This window comes from Oncorhynchus nerka, linkage group LG6, assembly GCF_034236695.1.
Source record: "Oncorhynchus nerka isolate Pitt River linkage group LG6, Oner_Uvic_2.0, whole genome shotgun sequence".
NCBI lineage: Eukaryota > Metazoa > Chordata > Actinopteri > Salmoniformes > Salmonidae > Oncorhynchus > Oncorhynchus nerka.
Genome location: NC_088401.1, coordinates 31,763,670 through 31,781,005, shown reverse-complemented (window position 1 = coordinate 31,781,005; position 17,336 = coordinate 31,763,670). Strand labels below are relative to the sequence as shown.

The 17,336-nt window shown below is 40.7% G+C and overlaps 1 protein-coding gene across 7 annotated transcripts in view; it reads left to right on the top strand.

Moving 5' to 3' along the window:
- LOC115130341 (anion exchange protein 2-like) overlaps nucleotides 1–17,336 on the top strand; it is a 78,612-nt gene that overhangs the window by 15,727 nt on the left and 45,549 nt on the right. For 5 of the 7 annotated variants that reach the window (XM_065019513.1, XM_029661392.2, XM_029661389.2 and 2 more), the window contains exon 1: nucleotides 15,975–16,063. The exons of 1 other annotated variant lie outside the window; for it this stretch is intronic. The gene's annotated coding sequence lies outside the window, so the exon portion shown is untranslated. Of the gene's footprint in view, nucleotides 1–15,974; nucleotides 16,064–17,336 lie in introns of those variants that run through there. One more of the 7 variants, XM_065019512.1, reaches the window with a different exon arrangement.

The following is a 17,336-nucleotide window of genomic DNA, read 5'->3' as shown; positions in this document are numbered from 1 at the left end:
ATTATATGCAACGCAGGACAAGCTAGATAAACTAGTAATATCATCAACTATGTGTAGTTAACTAGTGATTATGTTAAGATTTTTTTTATAAGATACGTTTAATGCTAGCTAGCACCTTACCTTGGCTCCTTGCTGCACTCGCATAAGAGGTAGTCAGCCTGCCACACAGTCTCCTCGTGGAGTGCAGTATAATTTGCCATGATCCAGAAATGCCGATTTACCTATTGTTATGAAAACTTGAAATCGTCCCTATTTAATCGGCCATTCCAATTAATCGGTCGACCTCTAGCTTGAACCATACAAATGTAAATATACTGAACAAAATTTTTCATTGTTGCATTTATAAGATTTTACTGAGTTCATAGAAGGAAACCAGTCAATTGAAATAAATAAATTAGACTGGGCAGGGGTGCAGCCATGGGTGGGCCTTGGAGGGTATAAGCCCACCCACTTGGCAGACAGGCCCAACCACTGGGAAGCCAGGCGCAGCCAATTAGAATGACTTTTTCCCACAAAAGGACTTTATTACAGTTGTGAGGTCGGTTCGACGTACTGACAAATGATTTAAAACGACGTTGGAGATGGCTTATGGTAGAGAAATTAACATTAAATTCTCTAGCAACAGCTCTGGTGGACATTCCTGCAGTCAGCATGCCTATTGCATGTTCCCTCAACTTGAGACATCTGTGGCATTGTGTTTTATGACAATTGGCTTTTTATCCCCAGCACAAGGTGCACCTGTGTAATGATCATGCTGTTTTATCAGTTTCTTGATATGCCACACCTGTCAGGTGGATGGATTATTTTAGCAAATGAGAAATGGGATGTAAACATTTTTGTGCATATGAACCATTTCTGGGATTTTTAAAATGTAATCTCATGAAACATGGGACCAACACCTTACATATTGCGTTCATATTTTCATTCAGTGTAGATCATGATCTGAGAGATTAGGCTACATAGTGTCCATTGCTGGTGTGTGTGTGATGGCCAGAAGAGAGCATGATCGTGAACCATGACTGTGACTAGTGCATAAACCACAGGTCTGTTAAAAAAGGACCTCAACAGGGGATTTGGGATTTTTCCTTTGGTGTTTTTGAGAAGCTTACAGAGATTTACCATGCTTTTGATCTGGATCAAGAGTTTAATTCATCACCTTTATACCAAAGACTTTCAGCTTTTTATTCAGACTGATGCCAAATACATATCTAGCTAACGTATTTGTCTACAAGAGTAATTACTTATTTAATTTGGATAATTCAAACACAGTAGTAGATGATAAAAGTCTATTTAGCATGCAAGGCTATTAGCTCCGACCTCTAGGCTCCATTCCAACATGCCAATGGGGTGTGTTTGGGACTCAGCCCTAGGATGTATGGAAGGTGTGGTAGTAGGCAAAAGTTGGATGATGGTTGCTAGTTTCTATGTGTCAACTTGTGTGCTATCAATAGACTATCCACCACACCCCTCCACTCAATAACCCTTGCTTGCCTCCCTGAGGTAATTGTGCAGAGGAGGCGGGTCTTGTTACAGCAGGAAAATGAAATGCTTTTTACAATGTTCTTGACATTGTCTGTTGTCACAGGATTGTTATGTTGAGCCTCTGAAGTTTCCATTCTGATCCTGCGTTTTGTAACCAGGTGTGAATGTACCCGTTGTTAAGTCGTAAATATAATTTGGATGCATTCATGTGATTTGAACTCGTTGAGAAACGCTGATTCGATAAAGGGCCTCGTTGCCAACATCCCAAAGTATCCCTTTAACCAAATAGCTATCGAGACTATCTGCATTGCCACTTTTTTTTCTCATCACATATGCTGCTGCTACTGTTTATCTGTCACTTTATTCCTAGTTATACAGTATACACACCTACCTCAATTACCTGCACATAGACTCGGTACTTGTACCCGTGTATATAGCCAAGTTATCAATACTTATTGTGTATTTATTATTATTGTGTTTTTATTTATTCATTCTTTCTGTATTGTTGGGAAGGGCCCTAAGTACATTTACATTTACATTTAAGTCATTTAGCAGACGCTCTTATCCAGAGCGACTTACAAATTGGTGCGTTCACCTTAAGACATCCAGTGGAACAGCCACTTTACAATAGTGCATCTAAATATTTTAAGGGGGGTGAGAAGGATTACTTTATCCTATCCTAGGTATTCCTGAAAGAGGTGGGGTTTCAGGTGTCTCTGGAAGGTGGTGATTGACTCCGCTGTCCTGGCGTCGTGAGGGAGTTTGTTCCACCATTGGGGGGCCAGAGCAGCGAACAGTTTTGACTGGGCTGCGCGGGAACTGTACTTCCTCAGTGGTAGGGAGGCGAGCAGGCCAGAGGTGGATGAACGCAGTGCCCTTGTTTGGGTGTAGGGCCTGATCAGAGCCTGGAGGTACTGAGGTGCCGTTCCCCTCACAGCTCCGTAGGCAAGCACCATGGTCTTGTAGCGGATGCGAGCTTCAACTGGAAGCCAGTGGAGAGAGCGGAGGAGCGGGGTGACGTGAGAGAACTTGGGAAGGTTGAACACCAGACGGGCTGCGGCGTTCTGGATGAGTTGTAGGGGTTTAATGGCACAGGCAGGGAGCCCAGCCAACAGCGAGTTGCAGTAATCCAGACGGGAGATGACAAATGCCTGGATTAGGACCTGCGCTGCTTCCTGTCTGAGGCAGGGTCGTACTCTGCGGATGTTGTAGAGCATGAACCTACAAGAACGGGCCACCGTCTTGATGTTAGTTGAAAACGACAGGGTGTTGTCCAGGATCACGCCAAGGTTCTTAGCGCTCTGGGAGGAGGACACAATGGAGTTGTCAACCGTGATGGCGAGATCATGGAATGGGCAGTCCTTCCCCGGGAGGAAGAGCAGCTCCGTCTTGCCGAGGTTCAGCTTGAGGTGGTGATCCGTCATCCACACTGATATGTCTGCCAGACATGCAGAGGTGCGATTCGCCACCTGGTCATCAGAAGGGGGAAAGGAGAAGATTAATTGTGTGTCGTCTGCATAGCAATGATAGGAGAGACCATGTGAGGTTATGACAGAGCCAAGTGACTTGGTGTATAGCGAGAATAGGAGAGGGCCTAGAACAGAGCCCTGGGGGACGCCAGTGGTGAGAGCGCGTGGTGAGGAGACAGATTCTCGCCACGCCACCTGGTAGGAGCGACCTGTCAGGTAGGACGCAATCCAAGCGTGGGCCGCGCCGGAGATGCCCAACTCTGAGAGGGTGGAGAGGAGGATCTGATGGTTCACAGTATCGAAGGCAGCCGATAGGTCTAGAAGGATGAGAGCAGAGGAGAGAGAGTTAGCTTTAGCAGTGCGGAGGGCCTCCGTGATACAGAGAAGAGCAGTCTCAGTTGAATGACTAGTCTTGAAACCTGACTGATTTGGATCAAGAAGGTCATTCTGAGAGAGATAGCGGGAGAGCTGGCCAAGGACGGCACGTTCAAGAGTTTTGGAGAGAAAAGAAAGAAGGGATACTGGTCTAAAGTAAGCATTTCACTGTTAGTCTAACCTTGTTGTTTGAGGCATGTGACAATTTGACTTGATTTGATAAGCTAATGGCCAACAAGCTGCTGCAACCATACATTTAAAATACTGCTATCATGCTTGTAAACTAATTATAGAGTTAAAAAATCACAATAATAGATTGCTTTTCATAAATAATGTTTTGTTTTATTTAACTTCTGAAAATGCTGTTATAGAGGCCATTTCTTAGTAGGTGACGTCTGAGTTGACCATGTGTGGGAAGTGGGTGCTCTGGATGATGGACGAGTTTCCAGCTAGTAATTACCAGTTGGAGGGCTGTTCAAGTGGATTTTTCGCAGTCGTATGTGGTAAATTCCCACTTCCCACTTTGTTATGAACGCACCATGACACTACCTCAAGTTTTGACTGTCATAAATGGGGCGTGTCGGTACATCGCCCAATTCATTGGAAGCTTTGGCTTGCTTATATAGAGCGGGTACTACAGGGGTTGCTCAACTGAAAATGTTGTGGTTATGCTGCAGGATTTAGAGGTAATTTATGGTTTAGTACGGTACCCTGCGTCACTACTTCATTGACCAGAGGAGGCACAAGGAGGAGTTGGAACCCAAAAGCATAATCAGTGCTCTAAGGCACTACTGTGTCTCTAAAAATACACTTATTTATTTGTTACTACTCGTCAGTATTACTTACTAAAACTGTTGTTACATTAAGGTTTTTATTCTAAGAGAAACTTAGACTACAATTATGGTGTGGAAATGTTCAGATTATTTTTGCTCTTACTGTAGTACTGTTTTCTACAACCGACCGGTCACGTTGTACAGCTCCCGAGTGGCGCAGCGGGTCTAAGACACTGCATCGCATTGCTACAGATGCTGGTTCAATACCCGTGCTGGCCATGCCCGGGTGACCCATGAGGTGATGGTAGGCTTTTGATTTCTCTCCCTCCTAAAAAGATCAATAAATACATCTAAATAACAAACTGGCTTTATTTACAAATTAACCCAAGTTCAAGAATGGCCTTTTTCTCACTCACTTTACGTTATTTGAAAGCTAAATAATCTCTAAAATATTGTTATTTTTAAAACAAAGCTATTATTATTAATAATAATTCATTTAGAATGTATATAAAGCCCCTTAGATATTCTCAGATATATTATGAACCCTATTTTTCACAAGCGTAGCAGGCTGTGAATCTGCAAACAACGTTTCTAGCAGGACAATATATATTGGTCATGGCTCCCAAGTGGCGCACGATGGGGATTGCCTTGCAGTTCTCCCGCTTTATCCACTGACTAGAGAAACGTTCTTGCTGTTCTTAGTGCCTGTCTGCACATTCAAACTAAAACAATGTAACTAATAATGGCGTGAAAAATGCCGCTTAGATATGATTATATATTGAAGCATTAGACCTCTCACTAAAGGCGTCAGCCAAAATGTATACTTGAATCCGAACTGGATTTAACGAAGAATTACATGAAAAGCGCAAATTTGTAAATCCCAAACTCGAAAAGAAATTTAAAAGGTAGATACAAATGATTTGTGACATTGTGGTTACAATAAAGAATGTAAACAACATGCTGTGTTTTTATTTACAGTAGAGATGGACAGCTGGTGGCATTTTGAAAACAGGTTTTCAAACACTTGTTTTTCACAAGTGTACTGTAGCAGGTGTAGCCCTACAGTATTAGCAGGAAAATAGACTCTTTATAGCCTGGCTATTGTAGGTGTGAACATCCCCCTACTTGACCAGTTCATCTTTGCTTGTAGGCTTGGCAGAGTTACGGATGAATGTTTTCAGTTGATGCCAAACAAGTTTGATCAGGTCTAAATTGGAGCGTCAGGGTAGCCTAGTGGTTAGAACGTTGGACTAGTAACCGGAAGGTTGCAAGTTCAAACCCTTGAGCTGACAAGGTACAAGTCTGTCGTTCTGCCCCTGAACAGGCAGTTAACCCACTGTTCCTAGGCAGTCATTGAAAATCAGAATTTGTTCTTAACTGACATGCCTAGTTAAATAAAGGTAAAATTTTAAAAATCAGGAGACCTACATGTAGAGATTAAAAAAAAATTTTTTTTTTTAGATATACTGTAGGCCTACCGTAGGTGGTGTTGGTCTTTTATTTATTTTTATTTAACCTTTGTTTTACAACATGGTCTACTTACTCTGCTGGCGTCTTGACACAGTTTATGCCCTCATTTGCAATGCAAACCGGGCGGCAATGCATTTAAAAAAAAATACATTTAGCCTAACAGGCAAAATTAGGTACAATACTAGAAATATACATGTAACTAGGCCTAAACAACAAAATATTGCTATAATCCTACCTTGAAAGAACCGACGTGGTCCCAGAAACACCTCTCTAGCATAGGGTCCAGCATATTTCTTGATTTCTTCCTCAAAGAAATATCGAGCCACGATACCTGAAAAAGGAGGCAACAGTGAATTATTGTGGAACACATAGCAGTCCGTGATGTGTAGGCTACAATATTTTATTTACCTTTTGCTTTGTAAATAGCCAAACTGGGCCTGGTCCCTGGCTTGGTCTTCCTTTTTTTCTGTAAATTGCTCAAGGGCCATGGTTGATTAGTCTGTGAAGATAACATCATTGAATGTCTCGCCAGCTTTGAACCATGCCTGGGCCTGCAGGACGCAAAGTTCTTTGTCAGACGAATCATCGGGTCGAAGCTACAGAACAGTATAAAACAAGCTCACATGGTTAATGCTCTGGAAAAAAGTGGTATACATACCATACACACACACAATCGTTCAAATGTCCTTGTTTTTGAAAGAAAAGCATGTTTGTTCATTTAAAATAACATCAAATTGATCAGAAATACAGTGACGACATTGTTAATGTTATAAATTACTATTGTAGCTGGAAACGGCTGATTTAAAAAAAATTTTTTTAAAGGAATATCTACATAGATGTACAGAGGCCCATTATCAGCAACCATCACTCCTGTGTTCCCAATGGCACGTTGTGTTAGCTAATGTGTTAGCGAAGTTGATCATTTTTAAAAGGCTAATTGATCATTAGAAAAACCTTTTGCAATTATGTTAGCACAGCTGAAAACTGTGGGCTGATTAATGAAGCAATAAAACTGGCATTCTTTAGACTAGTTGAGTATTTGGAGCATCAGCATTTGTGGGTTCGGTTACAGGCTCAAAATGGCCAGAAACAAAGATCTTCTGAAACTCGTCAGCCTATGAAGAAGTGAAGTAGTTTAAAGCCGGATTTGGATACCAAAATATTTCCCAAGCTTTAAACATCCCAAGGAGCACTGTGCAAGCGATAATATTGAAATGGAAGGAGTATCAGACCACTGCAAATCTACCAAGACCTGGCCGCCCCTCTAAACTTTCAGCTCATACAAGGAGAAGACTGATCAGAGATGCAGCCAAGAGGCCCATGATCACTCTGGATGAACTGCAGAGATCTACAGCTGAGGTGGGAGACTCTGTCCATAGGACAACAATCAGTCGTATATTGCACAAATCTGGCCTTTATGGAAGAGTGGCAAGAAGAAAGCCATTTCTTAAAGATATCCATAAAAAGTGTTGTTTAAAGTTTGCCACAAGCCACCTGGGAGACACACCAAACATGTGGAAGAAGGTGCTCTGGTCAGATGAAACCAAAATTGAACTTTTTGGCAACAATGCAAAATGTTATGTTTGGCGTAAAAGCAACACAGCTCATCACCCTGAACACACCATCCCCACTGTCAAACATGGTGGTGGCAGCATCATGGTTTGGGCTTGCTTTTCTTCAGCAGGGACAGGGAAGATGGTTAAAATTGATGGGAAGATGGATGGAGCCAAATACAGGACCATTCTGGAAGGACACCTGATGGAGTCTGCAAAAGACCTGAGACCTAATAAGACCTAATACAAAGTATTAACTTAAGGGGGCTGAATAATTTTGCACGCCCAATTTTTCAGTTTTTGATTTGTTAAAAAAGTTTGAAATATCCAATAAATGTCGTTCCACTTCATGATTGTGTCCCACTTGTTGATTCTTCACAAAAAAATACAGTTTTATATCTTTATGTTTGAAGCCTGAAATGTGGAAAAAGGTTGCAAAGTTCAAGGGGGCCGAATACTTTCGCAAGGCACTGTATATGGTCCCTTACAGCCATTCTTCAATAGAAATGCCTAAAAAGACGTCACAATGCTGTAGACACCTTGGGAAATACGTGGAAAACGTAAGCTCATTCGTAGCTCATTCACAGCCATATAAGGAGTCATTGGCATGAGGCGGTTTTAAAAAATGCGTCACTTCCTGGTTGGATTTTTATCTGGGTTTCGCCAGTAACATCAGTTCTGTGGCACTCACAGACAATATTTTTGCAGTTTTGGAAACGTCACTGTCTTCTTTCCAAAGCTGTCAATGATATGCATAGTCGAGCATCTTTTCGTGACAAAATATCTTGTTTAAAACGGGAACGTTTTTCATCCAAAAATTAAAATGGCGCCCCCTAAATCCAAGAGGTTAATCTACCATAAAATACAGAACAAATAATACAACAAATATTGTGGTTAAATTCAAATATCTTAATTGATAAAACATGTTTATCAATTGGAACCTTTTAATATGTAGAAATAATAATTTATTATGTATCACATCCGACCGTGATTGGGAGTCCCATAGGGTGGCACACAATCGGCTCAGCATTTCTCTCCTTCTAAAAACAGAAATAAATGTTTTGGCCTTTGGTGGTCAAACTAGTACCAACTAGCATTAATGGTAAAAATGGCTGACAATTTAAATAACGTGCCATAGAATTCTGCAGCAGCAAGGTGTGCTGCAGTATGACACAACTTTTAAAGGAAGAACCACTGTACCTGTTTGCTGAAATGGGTGCAAGAGAGAAGTTCGTAACATGGCTCAAGCACTTTCACAAGGTGCTGACCCCCTCCCCAATTCTCAACCACCGTGAAAGGGTGCATATCCACGGCTATAAATCAAGGACTGTAAAAAATATAAACATAGCTTACCTACTGCTCTTGTAATTTATTTGGCACAGTCAGAATCAGTTGCCAAGGAATGTTTGAATGCAGAGGAGAGACTGTTGTATTGTTTCTTTGAGTTTCCGTCTTGCTCTGGTTTACTGGGGTGATGACGGTGTAAATCTGTCGACATATTTGAGGTAGTGGCAGCTGCAGAGGCTATTCTCATAGAGCGTGGCGACATACTGTTAACGTTTTATCCACAACTCTCTGTCCTTCACCGTTATAATCTATTGGGAAGCCAAAATGTTCCCAAACTGGAGATTTAAACAATGATCCTTTATCGACCCCCACCACTCGCCATTCTACAGAACTAGTTCCCGATTGCACCTCAAAAGGACAGTGTGAAATGTGGCAAATAAGATTTGAATTTTGGTTACAATGTGGGCATAGTCTAGTTGTTTTAATGGAATAGCCTGAAATTAGTTTTCTTTTTCAGCTCAGATTTACTCAAGAGGCATAGGCCTCCAACGCAGCGCAGGCATAGCCTATAGGCCTAGTGTTTTGTATTTTTTAATATTTTTTTGTATGTAATCTGGTTCACAGTCCGGACTGAACCAAGGTCCATGTACTGAATGGTTTGGTACGAATACGTGTACTATTACACCCCTCGAAACCACATGTTTGGCTCTGGTCCATGAATTCCATTCTAGCCATTACAATGAGCCCGTCCCCCTATATCTCTTCCCACCAGCCTCCACTGGTATCGAAGCTAGAACGATGACTGAATTTTCCTCTTTAGACAGTGGGGTCTGTTGACAATAAGGAAGCACATGAAAACCTCCATCAGCATGCCACCATGGGATGTCCTCAATCGGCCCTTTTATATATCCCTCCCCCCAAGACAGGTGCAACTTAACTTGCAGACAGAGCTGGACAGACCGAGCCGGCTGACTGATTCTTCTGAGGGTAGATGGAGAGAGCTGGACGTACAGTAGATTCATCAGGAGCAGCTGTTGTTGTGTGTGTGTGATGCTGGAAACACTCCAGTTACTGTGTGCACAGAACCCCCAAGCGCTAGTGCTATTTCAAGGGAAACAACTTTTCAACGGAGACGAAGCTATCAACACTGACCACTGCCAGATCACCATAGGAATAAACCAATAGGCCAGCTGGGCTTATAGCAAACACCTATCTAGATCCAGGGTCCTTCTTATTCAAGTCGGTGCCAAGACAATTTTGAGAGGGCTTTGAATAATCAGGGGACTGGTGAGTTTGTTTATGATGCGCCTGTTTACTTACTTGCAAATGTGTAATGATATTTGTTGCCTGATCCGGGATTAATAATGTTACCACTATTTGACATTACAAAAAAAGTTAGCTTCTGAGGGATCATTGATCTGAGTGTGTATCTAGATCATAGAGAATGATTGAGGCCTCTAGTGGCCAAAAGGCTTTATTAGCACGGGCAACGCTTTATCTATTAATGCACCAATCGACTGCACTGCAGGTATTTATTTAAAAGTACAAATATCCACGTATTAAAAAAATTAGAATAATCCTATGCTATTGAAAACCATACTGTGGGTATTTCAAAATACCCCGGGATATGATAAATACGGTATAACGCCCAACCCTAGAATGTCCTTTAAAAAAGCCACTGCTGCAAAAAAACTAGTGGAAACACTGGGCTACAGGCTTACAACAGGAACAGAAATGATAGGAAGCAGTAGAATCTGTTGCAGAAATGAATTTTGCTGATGGTTTCAAAACTCAGTCCAAGTGAGCTCGAAGTGTTTAAAACACCATAGTTATATCACTCAAAGGTATACATTTCATTATTATTAGATTTTTTTTTTTAAAAAAAAAATGTATATCAGGCAATTGGTTAGAATACCTTTTTATATATGTTATATAGACTAGGCTATATTTATAGTCTTAGATTTATGATCAGGTGTTTGCCCAGTTACAGAAGTTTTGGTAATTTCAGCCAGGTTTGGATGATGCTGTTGCTCACCACATCGTCAACTATTTCCGCAAGCAAATATGTACTCTGTTTTCCTTTTTGAAATATTGGAACTGACCAAGGGAATGTAGTTGGCTATGTTGCAGAAAGAGCAGAGAAAGAATGCTGTTTACATTTCAAACTATCTACTGAGCATTCGCCTAATTGTCTGGTGGCCACGGTAAAAAAAGCTCATCCTCCACAATCCAAAGGGGCTCTCACACCTCTTTTTATAGGTCTGACCACAGTACTCCATGGAGAAATGTTATTTTCAGTGTGCTATTGGGACAGAGGAAACCCCAGTCTTTGAACTGGTGTCTAGTTTGAGCTCATTGTGGCTTTTGCTCTGCGTTTCCTCTTTCTTCCAGAATGTCATGTGACTCCCTGTGAGCACATATATCCCAATGACAAACAATCATGCCTGCACACTAATACTCTCACACACACACAGGCACACACACACAGCTGTGTTTTTGTGGAATTTCAGGACTTTTTCAGGGGTAAACATTTACCTAACCTTAACACAAAGACCCTAAATCGAACACTTAAGCTTTAAATAGCATTTGACCAAATTCAGGTTCTTGTTTTCCTACTTTATCAGGACATTGGGGTCCTGATAAGGTAGGAAAACAAGTACACACACACACACATGTTATGTTCTTCTATCATGGGGACCTAAAATTTCATTTCCATTCAAAATCCTATTTTCCGTGACTACGAACCCTTACCCTAACCCTAATTGTAACCTTACACACACACACAGGCTCACATAGGCCTTGTCACCCATGGCTACAGGCATTTCTTCAGCACTAAGTCTCATGTAAGCTGATGTAGGAATGCTTGTTGTTTGACCCACTGGCTAAGTGTTTAGATTGAATTACTGCACACTTTGTTCAAAACATGTATAATCCAGTACCTTAGTTGACTTTATGTGGAATTGTTTGAAGTTTTAAGCAGATTGATAGGAAAAACTGAACTAACAGAGGTATGAAGCTTACTATACCTCTGGACTACAATAAAGCATGGTTTCAATCATTTCAGTATCTCAAAGTTTACATACACCTTAGCCAAATGCATATAAACTCAGGGTTTCACAATTCCTGACATTTAATCTTGGTAAAAATTCCCTGTCCTAGGTCAGTTAGGATCACCACTTTATTTTAAGAATGTGAAATGTTAGAATAATAGCAGAGAATGATTTATTTCAGCTTTTATTTCTTTCATCACATTCCCAGTCGGTCAGAAGTTAACATACACTCAATTAGTATTTGGTAGCATTGCCTTTAAATTGTTTAACCTGGGTCAAATGTTTCCTTAGCCTTCCACAAGCTTCCCACAATAAATTGGGTGAATTTTGGCCCATTCCTCCTGACAGAAGATAAATGTTCTATGGGATTGAGGTCAGGGCTTTGATATGGCCGCTCCAATACCTTGACTTTTTGTCCTTAAACCATTTTGCCACAACTTTGGAATTATGCTTGGGGTCATTGTCCATTTGGAAGACCCATTTGCGGCCAAGCTTTAACTTCATGACTGATGTCTTGAGATGTTGCTTCAATAAATCCACATAATTTCCCTGCGTCATTATGCCATCAATTTTGTGAAGTGCACCAGTCCCTCCTGCAGCGGAGTACCCCACAACATGATGCTGCCACCCCTGTGCTTCACGGTTGGGATGGTGTTCTTTGGCTTGCAAGCATCCCCTTTTTTCCTCCAAGCATAACGATGGTCATTATGGCCAAACAGTTGTATTTTTGTTTCATCAGACCAGAGGACATTTCTCAAAAGTACGATCTTTGTCCCCATGTGCAGTTGCAAACCTTAGTCTGGCTTTTTTTATGGCCGTTTTGGAGCAGTGGCTTCTTCCTTGCTGAGCGGCCTTTCAGGTTATGTCGATATTAGGACTTGTTTTACTGTGGATATAGATACTTTTGTACCTGTTTCCTCCAGCATCTTCACAAGGTCCTTTGCTGTTGTTCTGGGATTGATTGGCACTTTTCGCAACAAAGTACGTTAATCTCTAGGAGACGGAACGCGTCTCCTTCCTGAGCGGTATGACTGATGCGTGGTGCCATGGTGTTTATACTTGCGTTCTATTGTTTGTACAGATGAACGTGGTACCTTCAGGCGTTTGGAAATTGCTCCCAAGGATGAACCAGACTTGTGGAGGTTTACCATTTTTTTTCTGAGTTCTTAGCTGATTTATTTAGATTTTCCCATAATATCAAGCAGTTTCACTGAGTTTGAAGGTTGGCCTTGAAATACATCCACAGGTACACCTCCAATTGACTCAAATTATATCAATTAACCTATCAGATGCTTCTAAAGCTATGACATTGTTTTCTGGAATTTTCCAACCTGTTTAAAGGCACAGTCACCTTAGTGTATGTAAACTTCTGACCCACTGGAATTATGATACAGTGAAATAACCTTCTGTAAACAATTGTTGGATAAATTACTTGTCATGCACTAAGTAGATGTCCTAAACGACTTGCCAAAACTATAGTTTGTTAACAAGACATTTGTGGAGTGGTTGGAAAACGAGTTTTAATGACTCCAACCTAAGTGTTTGTAAACTTCCGACTTCAACTGTATATGTGTATATTTCGGGGCAGCCTAGTGGTTAGAGCGTTGAAAAACCCCGAACTGACAAGGTATAAAAAACACTTTAAGATCTAAAATCAAAAAATGATACATTCAGGGATATTGTTGTCATTTGATTTTGTTATGTTTGAGTCACTTAGATAGCATAAGCCATGACCGAATGTGAGGAATTGCAGTACAGTTTCTATAAAACTGCTAATTTTTCTTTCAGCCTCATGGCAAAATGTGTAGAATTGCAGGAAATTAGCTTTAAAACGGCTACATTTTTAGGTCAGCCAACCATCATTAGCCATGCCCCCGCCACAACCACCACCTAAGCCCTATGTTTGATCCAGAAAAAACCCTGTACTATGCTAGCGTTTGGTTCAGCGGGGGTTAATATAAACCTCACTGTGTGCCTATCCGACCTGTGCAACATGTTGCAGTTGTTGCGATCACCACAGTGTCGTGCAAATGAACGTGACGTGACTGTCAGCTTCGCTCATCAAAGCAAATTAATTTATCAGGATCATTATAATGGATACATACAAATATGTTTTTTTGCATGATGTGCTTAAAGTACTTGCATTTGGCACTCTGAAATTCAAGTACTGGAATACCTTAAAAATCTGACATTTTCTGAAGTTGGTACTTGAAAAGTACTTAAAGTACTTGAATTAAAATGAGAGGACAACAGACAATGATCAAATATGTTAATATGAAGAATATTAGAAACATTTATTGGTCTTGTGAATTCATTTCCTGGCAGACTACTGAGTTTTATTTCCTCTGGTTGCTAGGCAAGCTCGCCCAGCCCAACCACACTGCGACTCTGCCAAGCAGGTACAGAACTGACTGATTAGGCGCCACCAAACATCACATCGATAGCTAAAATGCCGGGCAAATACAGATTCCTTTTTGCTTGGCAGGATATTTGTTTATGAATGGTTTTGCCAGACCCATCCAGGGATGTAGTGGAGGGTAAACACGTTAATGTCATTTACTCATCTTTTTATTTGTGAAATAGTTTACTCCATTTTTTTTGTTTGTTTAATATCGTTTACACACTTATTGCATTCCCAGAGTTGTTCAACAGTCAGAAGGCTTCTTGATCTGAGTTCTAATCGCACATACCTCTGCGAACGATTGGAATCATGAACTATTCATGCTCATTATGTTCACCTGCTCCCTTGTATTTTGCCTTGTTTGCAGCGCATTCATTCACCACTCTGTCCAACGAGACTCCACCCACGACAGGCTGAGAGTTGAAATTATCGCCATCAGCCCAGACCTACACTGACAAGTGGGAGACACTGCTGACAGTGGGATTTTGTTTTAGCATCCCTTGACTCCTGCTGTGTCAGCAGACATTCCCCAAACGGGGGGGAAAAAACTGCCACTCAAAAAATGAATGTACAACTGGTAAATAGTCGCTGATATTTCAGTCAGATGTCTAGGTAGCTCAAGTGCTCTGGCTGTTAGCCAGGTAGCTAGCTATAACTAGTTGGCTAGAAGGATGAAGTTGGAAGCTAATGTTGAACAGAGCCTGACCTCCGCAGGAGCAGTTGACTGAAATTAAGCTAGCTATAATCAAAATATGGGCTACTAGAAGTTCTCATAACAAAATGTATTTTTACAGTGAGTAGTGACACAGTGGTGAGTCAGGATGCAATGAACGAGACAAAGGAGATCCACCGAGAGAGAATTAAACCAAGCAGGGAGAGCGGTTAATAGTACAGTGGGTTCCAAACATAGTGGGTCCTTTTGTGTTTGGGACAGCCTGTGGGACCTAACATTTTGTGAAATAATAAAGATATTTTTAATGTCATTTTGTACACAAATATAAATGTTAAAATTTTAAAAAATCTACTGAATTACAGTACATATAAGGAAATCAGTCAACATCAGTACTGACTTACCACTCCATGTATGTAGTGAAACATATATTATTGAGTAGAACCTGTAAGATAGTGATGAATAAATAGTTTGTTTGTTTTTTCCCCTCATGAGGTTGTGACGATATATGGTGGCGACTAGAAACACTTAATCTGAACTATTACAAATGTATGGTCCTTGAAAATAAATTTGTGCTTGAAAAAGTACTGAAGTCCTTGAATTTGACTTACCACGGTTTGTACCAAACCCTGAAAGAAATTTGACCAACCACCTTGATTCGGTCTTAGGTAGCAAAATTTGAAATTTGTGTTTTTTACATTGGATAAAAGCATTTTGAGTAACAATGGGAAAGTAATTCTGCTTTGAAAGTTGATAAGCTGGCCTTTGAATGTTTTGGTATCTACTGGAGAGCTCTCCTTTGTTTACACCCATTCAGCGTTGTCCACACCCTCTTAAGCCAGCCCCACCCATCTCTTTAAGGATTCACATGTGAGGTCACGTACTAAACAGTGAGAACTGTGGTAAAGATTAAGACTAAAAGTGGTACAAGTAGTAGCCTACAATTAAGGAAATATTCCAGGTGAACAAAGTGTCCCGATATCTAGTATTTAAAAATATTTTCTAAGTGTATGGATCTCTACAGAAGCTGTAAACGGTACAGCCAAGCCAAACGGTTACTTGCACAGTAGCAATATCAGATAGTGTCAATATAAATAAAATTATATACATTATGTACAATAACGATATCGGTAATAGACGAGGTAGTTGTATGCATACAATCAAGGGTAAAGTGGCTGAGCAGCAGGATAAAAAGGAGAGAGTCATTTGAATAAAGGCACTGCAGATAGTCCTGATTACTGGTCCATCCAAACCAAGCATGAAGAAGGGAATCTATATTTGGAGAGCCTGTTTCTGTCCTGCCCTTGATTTTGGTGCAGGGCATATGATGTCCATAGCCTCTTCGTCACAAAGCTCCCTGATCTTCTCAAAAAGATACGTTTGTCTAGCTGTGTCCAGGTGGTGCAGGCAGACCATCTATGGGAGGAAGGATGTCTCAGCAGCTGAAACCTGGTCCCGACTGAGTCCGAACGCTCCTTGGCGGCAACAACACCAGGCTCCAGAGCATCGAGGCTGGAAAACAGGAAAAAAAAAGTGAGCTCAGTAAAAAGTTGTGCCAGTCATGTTGGAGGTAAATTAAATGATCAAAACACGTTGTTTATGCTTTACATATATCGATTCCTTGTAGAGACACCACACCGCTGATTTTGTCACATGGGATGGCAGCAGCTTTCCACCAAGTGTTTGTGTCCTGGGTGGCATCCTGGTAATACTATTGCATTATCCTCTGCGTAGTTGTTGAACTTCACAACTCTCTTCAAGTCCTCATGCTTCAGGTGTAAGCTGTGCTTGCTTGGGTTAGCTCTCTTTTTGATGTGAGGCATTAGACCATTCTCCTTGTTTGACTGGTGGAGGAGAGTCAGGCGTGTGCTACTGATGCTCAAAGACATATTCCAGATACAAGTATTTTGGCATTATTATACATAGATAGCCATAATCACCGTCAGACACACCTGGCTAACTTTATGGGTTATGTAATCATCTTGCGAAGTGTTGTCTTTTGTTTAGACATGCTAGCTAAATAATTAACCATAATCCTAATCCATACAGTACCAGCAATACAAACCGATTGTCATAGCTAGCAAAAGTTAACCAAATTGGTTCAATGTTAGTTAGCTAGGTAACATTAGGCTATACCTAGCAATGCAAATGTCATTCTGAGAACATTACTACACAGATAGTACATGTAATGTTAGCTAGCGAGCCAGCCATCTAATGTCAGCTAGCTAGCTAACAGGAAGCTTTAACTTGGGGTATTTTGTTCAGACATCTAGCTAGCTCAACAATGACCCATAATCCCAATCCATAGAGTACCAGCAATACAAACAGATTTGTCATAGCTGGCTAAAGTTAACCAACTAGGTTCAATGTTAGTTAGTTAGCTAGCTAACATTAGGCTATAACTAGCAATGTGAAATGGCTTTCTGAGAACATCACTACACACACATCATAAATGTAATGCTAACTAGTGAGCGAGCCAGCCATCTAACATCAGCTACCTAGCGGACAGTAAGCTTTAACTTGCAATGAAAACAACTTTCGAACAAAATTAGGAACATATAATATCTGAAACTGTAGCTAGACTCTTAAAAGCAGGAAATGCATCACCGATGCTTCTACTACCATTACTTCCAATTAATCTTGTTTGGATTTTTCCCTGAACACTGTGGCTGCCATTTTTAGACCATTCTGGAACTTTGAGGGTTTATGACATATAAACTAGTAATTTAATAGGATATCTGAAAATATAATATATTTCTAATTTCTGACAGTATTTGATGTTTCTGAATAATAATAATAATAATAA